This window comes from Adiantum capillus-veneris, chromosome 1, assembly GCF_014529385.1.
Source record: "Adiantum capillus-veneris isolate H3 chromosome 1, ASM1452938v2, whole genome shotgun sequence".
NCBI lineage: Eukaryota > Viridiplantae > Streptophyta > Polypodiopsida > Polypodiales > Pteridaceae > Adiantum > Adiantum capillus-veneris.
Window position 1 is genome coordinate 46337575 of NC_140931.1, and position 14027 is coordinate 46351601.

Here is a 14027-nt window from a genome sequence, read left to right on the forward strand (position 1 = left end):
ACAAGATAAACACATGTACATCAAAAGAGACATTATAGTCTACAAGTGGGAGTATAATAGGATTTGGAGATTGTAGAATATCTCTTAATGCTTCAACACCAAAGAGGAATACAATACGTTGTTGAAAAAAGATTTTTCTTATCAATGCGAACATTTATCCTAATCCCTTGCACCCAATGAAACTGATGAAATTGAATTGCATGAGCAGGATCAGGAGGTGGTGGATTGTTCATGTAAACACAAGTAGTTTTTGAAGACTTACCTTGTGTATGCTAACACAACTGCTCGTCCTCAGTGGGGGCACCAATTTGAGGCGATCCGGGGTGGGCAACAAGAAGAGTGGCCTCTAAGAACTTTTCTAGGCTCCCGTGCTGCTCAATTGGGTTGGGGTTGGAAAAAATAGCAAACACACACACAAACCCGCAACCTAACCATACATAAATTTGGGGCACCACCTAGTTTTGGATGCGAACTAGGATGCGTAGAGAGAGAGAGAGAGAGAGAGAGAGAGAGAGAGAGAGAGAGAGAGAGAGAGAGAGAGAGAGAGAGAGAGAGAGAGAGAGAGAGAGAGAGAGAGAGTGCTCGGGCTGCTTTGAAATGTTCGACAATGATCAAGCAAACACAATTATATATGTAAGAAAAAGAGGGAAGGGGGAGGGGGTGCTTGTTGCACTAATACCTTCTTACAAATCTGTCATGACCAATGAAAGTGAGATTAGTATTTGTTCAACATAGCTTGAGTAAATTACACCACAACACATCACAAGAAAAGCCACCCCAGTCACTGTCTTAAAGCCAGGGGAGTCCTCTCCACCGTGTCGCCCTCTTACAGTATGTGGGATTTATGGCTAAATTGATCACAACACCCAGAGACAAGCTATCAAGAACTTAAAAAAAAACACCAAGACACTTACACATCATTGTTGTCCATTACTCACGTTGGAAGAGAGACAAAGTATCCAAGCTTACTCCAAATCCACCCTCCTTGATTCAACAAATGTTGGGCTTACACTAGTAGGAGAAATGATAGATTTCCTACTCTCAATTGAATGATCACTCTCTCTTACAATGGCATAGAGTTCCCTTGCTAATCACCCCTAATACAACACATGCATATGCATAAGACAATGAGCTTCCACTCAAGAGCTCCTTCTAGAGAGGTTGAGCTTGGATTCTCAAGCTATAGCATAGTGCTCTTGCTTATGGCTCCCCCCCTTTTGTGCTAGCTACACCCTCCTTTTATAGCAATTTTGAAGGCTAGGGTTACTCCTCTGACCATGGTTGGGTTAGATTTTCAGCACTTATCTAATTTCTTTTGCTTGGAATTATCAAGAAGTTGGTGTGGATAGATGAAGAAGAGAGAGAGGAGAGAAGTGGAGGTGATAGGACTTTTCATAGTAGGTTAGTGTTAGTAAATTAGTAGAGTTAGTATTTTTATTGATTTAAAAATGGAATTGGATATTTACAATGGGAGTATCCATGTAGGATACAAATAAGGAAGAAAAAACTCTTAATAGGTAAGAAAACATGGATTTCTTACAATGTTGATGCTCCAAGAGTCTTGAGTAGGGTCAATTTTGACGCTTGTTGACGGTCCACTAGCTTTGACGGTACGTTTTTTCTCCACTCTTGACCTTCCTTGGAAGCCAAGGTAAGTAAACATGAGTAATCAATCGCCATGATGCTGTCTTTCAAGAGAAGAGGCTAAATTTTGTGGTTTTTTTGATAGATATTAGTAATATGGAAGAGGAAAAATGAGACTATGTGGTCAATTTTGGAATGGAAGTGTGTGTAGGAGACATGAATTCACCATGGTTTCTCTTATTCTTCAAGGTTGAGAAGAAGGTGAGTAGGGTGCAGAGAGGAGTGGTGAGAGAGGTGGGGATGATGAGTGGAGAAGTGTGTGTGAAAGAGGAAAATGATAAAGTGGAAGAGGGAGTGTGGCTGCATAGCATGGCAAACTGGGGTCCACCAATAAAATCATAGCTCATAGCTACAACTTTTGTTGTATCACCTTTTCAAATTCGGGGAGCATGTGATCTTTAAAAATTCAGCAAAACCGACTGTTTTTTCCACTGCACAAAGTCCTTGTGAGGTCCTTCTTTGGATGATTCTTTTGAATACCTCCAAGAGTGAGCCTCCCATAGTGTATGCATGCATGCCACATACCCTTGACCTTATTTGGTAGGTCTATAATTGAAGATATTGTTGAGATCATGATATAAGTGAATAGTACAACTAAGAAAATCAAATATTGAGGGGTCTAAAAAAATATGTACATGTCAAATATAAATAATATAGGTGGAAAAAATATAAAGGGATGAAAATAAATGTCTCTCATTATAAGCCTACCATAAAAAGATGAATATTTTGGTGGTCTAATTTATGAGAGTAATAGAGAATAGATGTAGGAAGGAAAAAATGACAATAGTGAAAAAATATACACATAAATAAACTAGTTTTTTTGGATTTTTGTTGGGATGGAGTTAGACCAAAAATAAGAGAAGCTTGCATGAAATTATTTTTATATGGAATAAAGAGTATGCAAAATGGTAAGAAAAAATATGGCAATGTTGAGTCAATGTACATAGCATAAATAACACACCATAGGTAGAAATATTTAAATAAATACCAAAATAATTATGAAAAATCCTTTTATTTAGGCCCTATATACAATGAAATATTTACACACAAATGGGCCATAATATATTTTATTTTTTTGATTTTATTTAATTTTTTGGCTCAACTAGCCCAGTGACTAGCTAGCTGAGGGTTTTTAAGAAAATATGGAGAAAGTCCCTAACTCACACGCCTTTGTACAGTGAAATGGTAGGGATAACGAAAATGTTTGAGTGATTTGATAGGGAGGTAGCTTACTATGGCAATTATGGAAAGCCAAAAAACGGCTATCATTAGCCCTCCCCCAGGATGATGGTATATTCATGTACCATCATAGAGCATCTTTTCCAAAGAGAGTGCTTTAGAGTCCTTGACGAGATCTTCATTGTTTGGCCCCTCAAAATTTTGGCTGGAGTTACACTCATGCTTCATGTAACAATACTTACATGAGACAGCTGCCCTTTGACAGATCTTTGGTAGATCCTTTGGTAGAAGGCGACTCAAATAGGGCTTCAAGCGATAACCATTTACCTTCCTAGAGTGCTCTTTCCCATTCAAGTCCATAAGGTGATAGTAACTTGAATTGAAAGCCTTCTTAACTATGTATGGCCCCTGCCATCTAGTTTCAAATTTGGCATCAAAACGATTATCGAGTAGTTGTTGAAAATCAACGCCTCTATGATCTCTCTCTCTCTCTCTCTCTCTCTCTCTCTCCCCTATTTCTTTTCATTGATTAGTGTCTCTCTCTCTCTCCCCCCCCCGCCCTCTCTCTCTCTCTCTCTCTCTCTCTCTCTCTCTATATATATATATATATATATATATATATATATATATATATATATCACACACACACAATGTCTCTTTGCTCTCTTCTTCTCGTTGATTGGCTCTCTTTTAACACACACAACCTCTATCTACTCTCTTCTTCTCATTGATTGATGCCCTCTGATCTCTCTCTCTCTCTCTCTCTCTCTCTCTCTCTCTCTCTCTCTCTCTGTCTCTGGTGAACTACATTTGGAGTTGGCATGTGGTTGGCTTAACTTTGCGATAAGCAAGCAACCCCCCCCTCTATTCATAGAAAGATACTCAACTTTCGAGTTTTCCTTAGTCTCTCTCTCTCTCTCTCTCTCACTTGTGCCTACACACTCATCGCAAAAAATCAACAACTTGGTGGGAGAGGGGACGGGATAGCACGTTTCCTCATGACTTGTGGAGATGTCAATTTTTTTAGAACTTTAAGAAAGAGTATATGAGTGTCTCTTTAGAGTAATTTTCAAAATTTTAAAATACAAAATTACAGAATTTATTAAAATAATATCAATATTGATCTTGAAAAAATCCCCTTGAAAATAATAATCCTAATATATCTTCAAATTCAAAAGTCAAATTTGCATTGAGGAGTAAAATTCCCCTCCAATTTACCTTTTTTTGTATGAGACATATTTTATGTAGAGTGAAAAGTCTTTTGGCAAAAGAAAGAAAGTAAATATTTTTTTTCATTGTCAAAAGGAGGCCATTCCACAAGTCCCCCCCTTTTTTTTTAATAGCAAAACTCACAATTGTGAGTGAATTATATTTATCAACCCAAATAATTACAAGGTCTTGTCATGCTCGTGTTGAGCCATGACATCATCCAGGGACCATAATTACAACAGCTATCAGGGCAGCCATCCCACCCAACTCGCCCCCTTATCCTTGATACAAAGGGTCCCTTATCATGTTCTTTTGAGATCTTTTAATTACCGATAGCCAAGATTTTCCCCCGTCCTAGGCGTGCCCTCTACTGTCAACAAAGCCCAAGTAGTTCTAGACCAATCCTCCGAGTGTTGCTTGCCTCCGAGCGTCCATATTAGCACTTTGCTTTCTTGTCTGGGTAGCCAAGCCGTTGAAAACAAGTTGATTATGTTCGTTCTTCAATTTGTTTGTGTAGAATAGATGAGGTGTCATAAATTTGTCAAACAATTTGTTTCTAAGAGTAGAGTTCACATAGAGCAAATCTTCGTTTGTTTGTTGAGCCTTCCGTATTCTGTTGAGAACAGAAATAAAATTTGTGTCTGATTGGCGCATTATTTGTGTTAACTCGTGGCATTTGATATGTGTGTGCCAAAAAGAGGGTGTGAGCAATTCAACTGGTTCTTGTGGCTCGCAAAAGATCCAATGGTCCCAAATTGGGCTAGCTTGACAAAGATCTCCACAAAAAATTACTTCCAAACCACCAAATGGTTCAATGTGGTTATGCTTGATGTTGCAAAGTCTTGTATCTATGATTCTTAGAAGTCTGTTGCCTATCAAGGAGGCCTCATCAAACACAACTAGTTTGAGGTTTTTGTATAATTGTGAAAGTTCAGCAAGGCTGCTAGAAGAGAGGTTGACATTAGCTTGAAGCACGAGTGGTAGACGCAATGCAGAGTGAATTGTTGTCCCCCCAAGATTGGGTGCTGCTTTGCCAGTATATGCCAGTAGTAAAGCTGTGGGGATTTCAATGTCAAGTTGAATCGCCAAGTTGTAGTGTCGAATCAGCCCTTGGACTATAGTTTGCAGCACGAAAGTCTTCCCTGTCCCTGCACCTCCCGTCAAGAAAAGATGAATAGGCTTCATTGGCTTCAATCGTTTCCTGGTTAAAATATCATCATAAAGGGATCGTTGATCAGTGTTTAATTTTTCAACTAATGATTGGTATTGCTCGTTCGGTAGTGCGAGCTTCTTAGAAAGAGGGAGCGACCTCGCTACAAGTGGAGGTCCTTGAAGATCAAGATCTAGATTGTATTTGTGAATTTCCATTGTTTCTGCACTTGATGAAGTGTTCATTGAGGACTCCACAATGGTTGAAGTTGTGGTCTCCAAGCTTGAGAATTTTTTACGGTTCTCATTTATGGTTTGAGAGTGTGTGATATATTTCTCTCTCCAAGAGCTAGGTGTCAATTCAAAGGCTGACTCTTCACCAATGAACGGTAAAAACAATAAACAAAGCTCATGATAATGCCTCTCAGAGTCCTTCTCCAATTTGAAATTGATAAACCTAATAATGCGAGTTTCTTTGTTCTTTTGAGGACAGCCACGAACGAGCTTGTAGTTGCTAGCATATTCAGCCAAGCATAAGCACTGTAGATCAGGTGGATGGCGTGCGTACTTTGTGACTAGGTCATCGAAGAATATATTTGTGTCCTCAGGCTGCAAAGAATCCAACATGACTCTTCTTTCCAACAACAATGTCCTCTCAGCGCTCCAATCAGCATTTATAAACACAAATTCTTTGCTAGCACTATGCAAAGGTAGCGACAATGCAATGTATGCTGCTTGTTGTGATTTCATTTCTTGTGCATTGATCAATGCGCCACCAATATTTTTCAAGCGTTCCAACATTGGTAAGTTGTTCTTCTTGCAAGCTTCAACCACGTGTTTGATTGCTTTGCTTACGGAACTGCCACTTTTTGTCATGTATGATGTGCAATATGCAGCTGCACCGTGTCCATTGAAAATAATTTGAATATCAATATTTGCATCCCACAATGCACAAAGTTTCTTGTTGAAGTTATTTGTGAAAATGTCCTTGGGGTCTCTTTTCAAAAGAAGTGTTGGCTCTGTTATGTTTATGCAAAGTGCTTGGAGGTAGTCCTCTTCGTCCATATTCAGTGTTTCTAACCAAGCATCAAACGACAATGTCGACAATTGATCGATATATCTCTTCCTGTCGACAATTTATTGTCTTGTTGTGTTGTTCACATTGTTTGGACATAAGATAATTTTCCTTCTTGAGGGTGGTCCTTGGAAGCCAAATCGACACAAAGTTTTGTGCTTTTTGCATGTCTTGCGATGTGAGTGAATCTAGACAGCTCTCAAGGATTCATCAAGATCATCCTTGTTCGTCATTATATATGAATCAATAAAATCCACCACCTCATCATTCAAAGCAATGCCAAATACAAGTGCGTTTTCTATTCAAAGCAACCCATGGTCATGTTGGCTTCCTCTTTGTTGGAACTCAGTGACAAAGAAATAATCCATCAGCTCACCGAGAATGGTTTTGTCACGTTTTAGTTCTTTCTTAGTTTCTCTAAATCTGTGGACATAATATCGAGCTGTTGTAGTAGGATCTGATCGGACTAGTGTTCTCATGTAAGCACACCTATTGGATTGATTGTCTTCAACAATGTGTGGATTGAGTTTAATCAAGCAATCCATCAACGGCTTCCACCTTTGCTCTGCGCATGAGAATGTAATAAAGAACGTGGGTTGTCCTAATGGTCGAATCATGGCGAAAACATTGCGCTTAAGTTTTGTTTTGTAGTCAGTGGAAGTCCGCAAATTCTCAAAGTCACTATATCCGACTTGGGATGAAAGTAGTTGTTCGACATTGGTTGTTGATTGAACGTCTTTAGCTTGCAGCTGCTTGCCTCGCAGCTTACCTTTACGTAAACGCACGCATATAGAGCTGAGGACCTTGCTGATGATAATCTTAATTGTCTTGAGAAAATATTCTCGATATCTCCTGCAAATCTTCTGTCCACATTCTTAAGCTCCCATTGCGCGACTTTCTGATACCTTTTTTTTGCCAAGAGATGATACTGTCTTCTTTCGCCAAAGAACAATGCTGGGAAAGATAACTCTTCACAATATTCATCGTCAAAAAGGCTCAATGGTGCAAACCCATCTCAAGGTGCAATACTCTTGGCTTGTGCATTGTGATCTACAACTTGCTGAGAAGTGTAAAGGCCATGGAAAAGAGTGTCAGATGGTTCTTGGTCATCTACGAGAATGGCACCATTTTCAAGATACAATGGATTAAGCACAAGTTGATGCCATTCTCGTAGCACAAATGCGGTCCGGACAGCTCCACTTAGGTATGCATGATCATATTCTAATTTTCACTTGATCTCCACAAGGAGAGTAGCTTGATCGTCTACGAAGCGAGGCAATACAGTTTGCACCCTAGACAAATCTGCCATAACGTTGATAATGCTTCCTCGCAACCCATATTTCCCCTCATAAGTAAGTTCTCTTATTTGGGAAAATGGAATTCTAAGAGACACAAGACGGCGCTCTATAGCATTCAATTGCGAAACACTCTCCATACTTCGATTGAAAACTAGCAGCCCTTGCATGCAAAAAGGTGGAATTTGTTGACATTTCAATGCCCGCTTGCAAGCAACACATGCATTAGATTCCATGTGCGAAGTAGTGACAAGGACTCTCAACTCCTTCAAGAGAAGCAAGTCACCGTCTGATAATAGCCTCAAATTCTTACGAAAAAACAAACCATTGCAAGAGGCACATGGATAGCATGGAACATCTAGAATTTTTCTTGCGTAAAGAGTTGTTCGTGATTTTGACACCCTCATGTCACTGCTTGGTTGTGTAAACTCGGGTCTTTCCACATTTTATAAACCTTAGTTAAAATTTTCTTGCTTGAGAATGAAGAAGGATAGGACGCTTGAAAGAGCTAAAAAATATCTTTAGCACTTGCAAATGGATTCTCATTAATCAACGTGGTCAAGCAAGCAATGTCATCTTTGCTCCAAACACAACGTGGCTGTTTAAAATGCTTTGACGACATAGGAAGCCATACACATTTTGGTTCGAAAATAATGGAAGCAAGTGAAGGTATTGCAGATGTGGATTCTATGCTTATGCCTCCACAAAAAACAAATTTGATAAACTTCTTATTTTGGAAGACATGGACAACACATGTCACATTAAATTGTCGGCAAAACAAGATAACCAAGTGCATGCTCAAGAGCCGAGATGTTCCTTGTGTATGTATCAAAGTGTTCAAGTGGTCATGCAATGCGTGCTATCAACAACACTATTTGTCCATGGTGCAATCCATACAGCTCGTGTTTCATTTTTATTGTTAGCAAGGTCAAGCATTATAAGGTCAAGAAGATGTTTTTCCAATTCAATGAGAGACATAGAACAATTGAAGAGACAAATCAAAGCTTGCAAAACATCATCGTTACTATTATATGTAGACAAAAAATTTGGCAAAACATAAAGCTTTTTGTCATTTACAAAAAAGGATGAAGGATAGGCAACCATACTACCGTTCTTCAAGCAAAAGGTTAGGAGGAAAGATACAATTTAGGGTGCCTTGTAATCAATCACAAAACCGTGCTTGTCTATAGAGTATGTTCCAACTTTGCTAAAGGCAACAAGAGATGATTTCAAGTCTAACAAATTCTCATCAAAAAGGCTGAGAAAAGGCTTGGGAAAATTTAGAACTACATCCACGATATTCCTTGCAGAATTACTTGTACAGCTTCTCCATTTTGCAAACAGATTTTAGCTTGAAGAGAAGGCAACTTCACAATCTGCACACGCTTTCCACACGAGTAACAAAAGGGGTTGCAAATTTGACGACTAACATTTCTGCCTTTGCAAGTCACACACATATTCCACCTCCAAACTGTTGATGTTAACCATCTCCAAAGTTCCAAAGACCTACAAACAATTATGAGATTAAAACTTGCAAGCAATGCTCACGCAAATAGATCTAGTTAAAGTAGATTACCTTCTTCCCAAATCCCATACTAGTGACTTGTTTTGAGAGATGCTACGAGAAAACACTCTTTAAATTTTTTGGCAATGCACAAATAAGAGTTGCGTCCACCACAGATAATATGATTGATGCTGCTTTGAAGACGTTGATGTTGTGCGCAACACATGAAAAAGAACCCTTGGTTTTCAAAGCATCAACCATGAGATGATAATCGCCACACCTGGACGGAACAAATAGCAACTGCACAAATAATCTAGATTAGAGATAAGCCTTAAGATATCAAGGAAAAATTGATCAAATTGATGACTCACACTTGCTCTATCACTGGATGCAGGGCCATCTGCGATGGTTAAACGATAACTATCACCACCATCGGACCTTGGAGGTCTCAACCTTCACAAGAGTGAATGCAATAGTGGGAGCGAACTCAATCACTGCCTTATCAGTAAGCAACTCCTTAATTCTATGTTCACAGTAAACATGTAAACAACAATCAAAGCTTTCAACTTTTACAACAATAGTGGCAGCATTTGCATAGAGAGCCCACAAGCTAGTACCTCCATCTTTCCACACTTTTCTCTTGACATACACCCCCTCAATACGCTGGCGTGCAGCTCTGCTGCCATGTAGAGAAACAGAGCAGACAAATGCAAGCTAAGCTTCTTTGAAGCCTACACATTTAATGGTCAATGATCAAGGCTTGTTAACAGGCCAAGTTTAATGATTAATATATGCCAAATGCGGCTTTAAAAGGCCAACTGATACCTTAATGATGCCAGAAATGACTATGCTTGAAGTGAGCACAGATGTGAGTTTATGATCTAGAACTGTAGTGCTTGAAGAGCTCTACTGGCCTGTCTTTACGTCTCGTCAATTGGAGCTACGGTGAAGAAGTTATGGCATATTGAAGTTTGAGTCGATTGCAGATCCGTACCGGATTGGGCAACTACAAGTGAGGTGACAAAAATAAAATGAACGCATGGGCCTGAAGTGCTCATTTTCTGGAGCACGTTGGTTTTTTCAGAGCAGTGATCGGAGTCTCGATCGCCAAGATATTAGGCGTTAAAGATTCACCGGGGGCCGGCTTCGTACCAGTTCGGTCCGCTCGATTGGAGTGCAACAAAGTAAGTGCTCGAAGAGAATCTTGTCCAAAATATTATCTCCGACAGTGCATTGATAGCAGCTACATGTACGTCAAATGTGGTGTACGTCTCATTAAGTACAAAAACTGCTTGAAGAGCTTCATGTGATCTCATGGAAAGCATTGATTCCGGGATTGACCCTGAGGGGAGAGAATCCTTGATGAGACTGTTGACAAGGACTGCTCGAAAGAGATGTCGTGCTTGGCAGTGATTTGGCTGACATGTATGCTAAATGTGATGCCCTTACAAAGTCTATGGCCGCCCATACTCACAATTCAAATGGCTGCCCAAGGGCCACAACCTTGGCCACCCACTTAATAAACTAAGGGCTTTAGTGTGTAAGGGAAAAATAAAAAGCAAAGCATGGCGGGCAAGCAGACAGCAAGGGGCGCAGGGGGTGAGATGACGCTCGCAGCGCCTTCCCTGAGGCTCAGACGGGCACACTCGTGAAGCGGAAACTCCTCGGCAGCCCAGGGCGACCACTTTCGGAGCTTGTCCCGGCGAATTTCATGCTGGTCGAACCCCGGCCCTACCACGTCATAAATAGGACTCCCACGCCACATCACCGACGGCGCCGTCGTTGCAGGTTGTGGGTAAGTGAGACGGGGTGAGTAAAGAGAAAAAAATATAGGGTTACGAGGGGGAAGCAAGAGAGGCATGAGGAGGATCTCGATTAGGAGAAAAAGAAATGCTCTCTCTCTCCCGCTCTCTCTCTCTCTCTCTCGTTCGTGTTGGGACGACACGGCAACGAAGGCTTTCTCTCTCTCTCTCTCTCTCTCTCCTCTCTCTCTCATCTCTCTCTCTCTCTCGTCGTTTTCCAAGGGCAAGCCAAGCGAGGAGGAGAAGGCAAGCAAGCGGAGCTTGAGAAGAGCTTGTCGAGGAAAGCAAGCAAAGCAAGGGAGGAAGCTTGTCGAGGCAAGCATATAGGTCGAGAAGAGCTTGTCGAGGCAAGCAAGCAAAGCAAGGGAGGAAGATTGTCAAGGCAAGCAAGTAGGTCGAGAAGAAGCTTGTCGAAGCAAGCAAGCTTGACCAAGGCAAAGCTCTCTCAAACACTCTCTTTCGATCTCGTTCTTGAAGCTAAGCAAGGAAGAGCTTGGATGACTACAAACCCCTAAGCTATCGGGGCGAGTTTGGGCAGATCTCTTAAGGGAAGTGAAGGAGTAAAACTGAGGAATCTGTGAAGGGGGTGAAGATTGAGAAAGACGGGGGGTGTTGAAAGATCTCTCTCAATCTTTCTCTCAATTAAGCATAAAAAGGACGACAGAGGCGATCAAAGGATGCTACATAGAGATAGCTTGCAGAGAATTTGGCAATAATTGAAGCATAAAGATTGAGGCAATGAGCAGAATTAGGTAAATGAGACAGATAAAGCGAAAAAGGGAATCTCATCACCGAAAACAGTCTGAAGGTTGATTAAGAATTTTGTTAAGTCCGGTGTCGTTAACGGCCCGGTTAATCCTGTAACGGGAGCTTAAACTCCTAGTTAGCAGATGATCCAAGTGACGGTGCTGTTAACAACCCGCCTTGGCTAAGAATTTAGTTGTACTCAAAGCTTTAATCAATTAATTGAAGGGTACGGTGATTTCCAGATTCAGTTGCATGTGTTTCTCTCATTCTCTCTCTTTCACACCTCTCACAGCCAAAGGCCCGGCGCCTGCCCGGCCACATGTAGCGAACACATATCCCCAGACATCTTTGGTGAACCCGACGCGAAACAAGCCCGGGTGGGAGGTAAAGATGGAGATGCCAGAACAGTTAAAGCAGTTTATTGAAGATTTCAGTGCCAATGGATTTGATAAAAATCTGGCAGTTACAGATTTGCCAAAAATGATGGAATTGGTTCAGGGGTATCTACAGGAAGAAAAAGCCATGCAGATAAAAAAGCAGACTGATGATGCTGTAGAGCTAGCACTTGATGCTGTTCGGGAGCAGTATTATAATTTTCAGGGATATGATCCAGAAGGTTTTATTGCATGTTACGAAGCTAAGATGAAGAGCCGAAATGTTCCAAAAGATCGGATGATTGCAGCTTTGGAGGAGGTTTTAAACTCTGATTTTAAAATGCACGTTCAAGAAGTGGCAGAAGAATATCCCACACGGTGGAAGTATTTTGCAGAGGAATTTATTTACGAAAGCTCAAGGATTCTAGATCGGGAAATAAAGAAGATTACTGTAAGGTCTCTCACCCCGATCAAAAAGAGCACCATTGTACCTTGAAATGAATATACTGGAAAAAGTTACTACTTAAAGCAGTTTTCTGAATTCTGTCAGTGCCATGATGTTTATAATATTTTAAAGCTTCGAAATGTGAATAAAAATAATTTTTGTAAAAAAATTCCAAAAATAGTAAGTTTTTGGTCACCCGACCCGTCCGGTTTTGATCGTCTCGAAAAACTGCACTTGTACCCCGAATTTTAAAAAAAAAAACATTTTCGAACCCCGGGGGCTGCTAAATATGGCAGGTACTCGGGCCAATATGCCTTAGTTAGAGCTTGCTATAGCAATTTTCGGCATCAAATTCCGACTCGTATGACCCGTTTTAGCCTAAGATCAATGTTTCCCAAAATTGTCCGGGGAGGCACCGGGGGCTCGAGGCTGTGTGGGAGCAGGTTCCAGGCCACTCCAGCCTTTTGTCCTTGTGGGAGTCTTGGGAGAGTTTCCAAGCTTGCAACTAAGTGTGAGAGCCAATTAACCAAGCCAACTAGACACTTGGTGGGCAGGCAATTGGACTTGCCATGCTTAACTGGAGTAGCTCCCAGATGCAAATAGCAAGCAGGTTCGGTTTTTAGCTTGAGGAGGCCTATTTAAAGGTGTGCTCTCACACACACACACACACACACACACATTGTTTGGCGAACGAAGCAACAAGCAGCCGTTGCCAGAAGGACCATATTTTTCAGAGAAACCATTGTAAAATTCTTTTGTAAAGAAGCATCTCTAAGCTGGGAAATTGTCAAAGGATGTATGATTATTCTTATGGGAGCAATTGTATATTAGAGAGCCAGTTAGAGGTTTGGGAGCTTATGGCCGGACAAGCCATTTTGTAAAGACCTAATCTATAAAGGTCATTTTTTGTAAGTTTGAAGATAATCTTTTAATGGAGAACTCAGAGGACAGCGTACGTTTGAGAGCTCCTTCTTGTTCAACCTTGTAATCTTCGCCATTGCGGCTACGGTAATCCAAATTCAGATTTGATTATTGCATTGTGTTCCTCTCCTCTCGCTCTTTCATTCAAGTGTAATCATTCAAGATTCGGTGTAGGTTTTCAACTACGAGTTTGAGGCCTTAAATCGTTGTTTTGAGTGTCTATATGCGTGTTTTATGTTGTTTTGACCCTAGGAGGGGCTTTAGGGACCCTAAAACACCCATTAGGATCACCTGTTCGCTGTTTTTGCTGACTTTGGAAGGAACAACCGCGATCGTTGTACCTCTCCAGAATGCTGTGACAGTGATAGGATATATTCCTGATAGTCCCCTGTAGCTTCCCTTCAAGTTTCGTGCAATTTCGATATGATTTGCATGGTAAACGGGCGTGATGACTGAAGAACGGTGTAGGAGGACATAGGCAGATTACTTGGTGGTAATGCGATTGATTTACTTATAGAGTTAGTGGTTGCATCTCTTTGAGTTCACTTCATTAGGATTGACACCCTAGTGAGTTCCCATGCTTCATCCGAGTCGCTTCCCCTGTATTGATAAATATGTTGATGCTTGAGAGCTATGCTATGGACGTCAGTCGCGGTGACCCGCAAACATTGGCGCTGTTTCCG

The 14027-nt window shown here is 40.9% G+C and overlaps 1 pseudogene; it reads right to left on the reverse strand.

Annotated features, from left to right (window-relative positions):
• Positions 1-8697: 8697 nt before the first annotated feature.
• Positions 8698-14027, reverse strand: part of LOC147464656 (uncharacterized) — a 46091-nt pseudogene continuing 40761 nt past the window's right edge.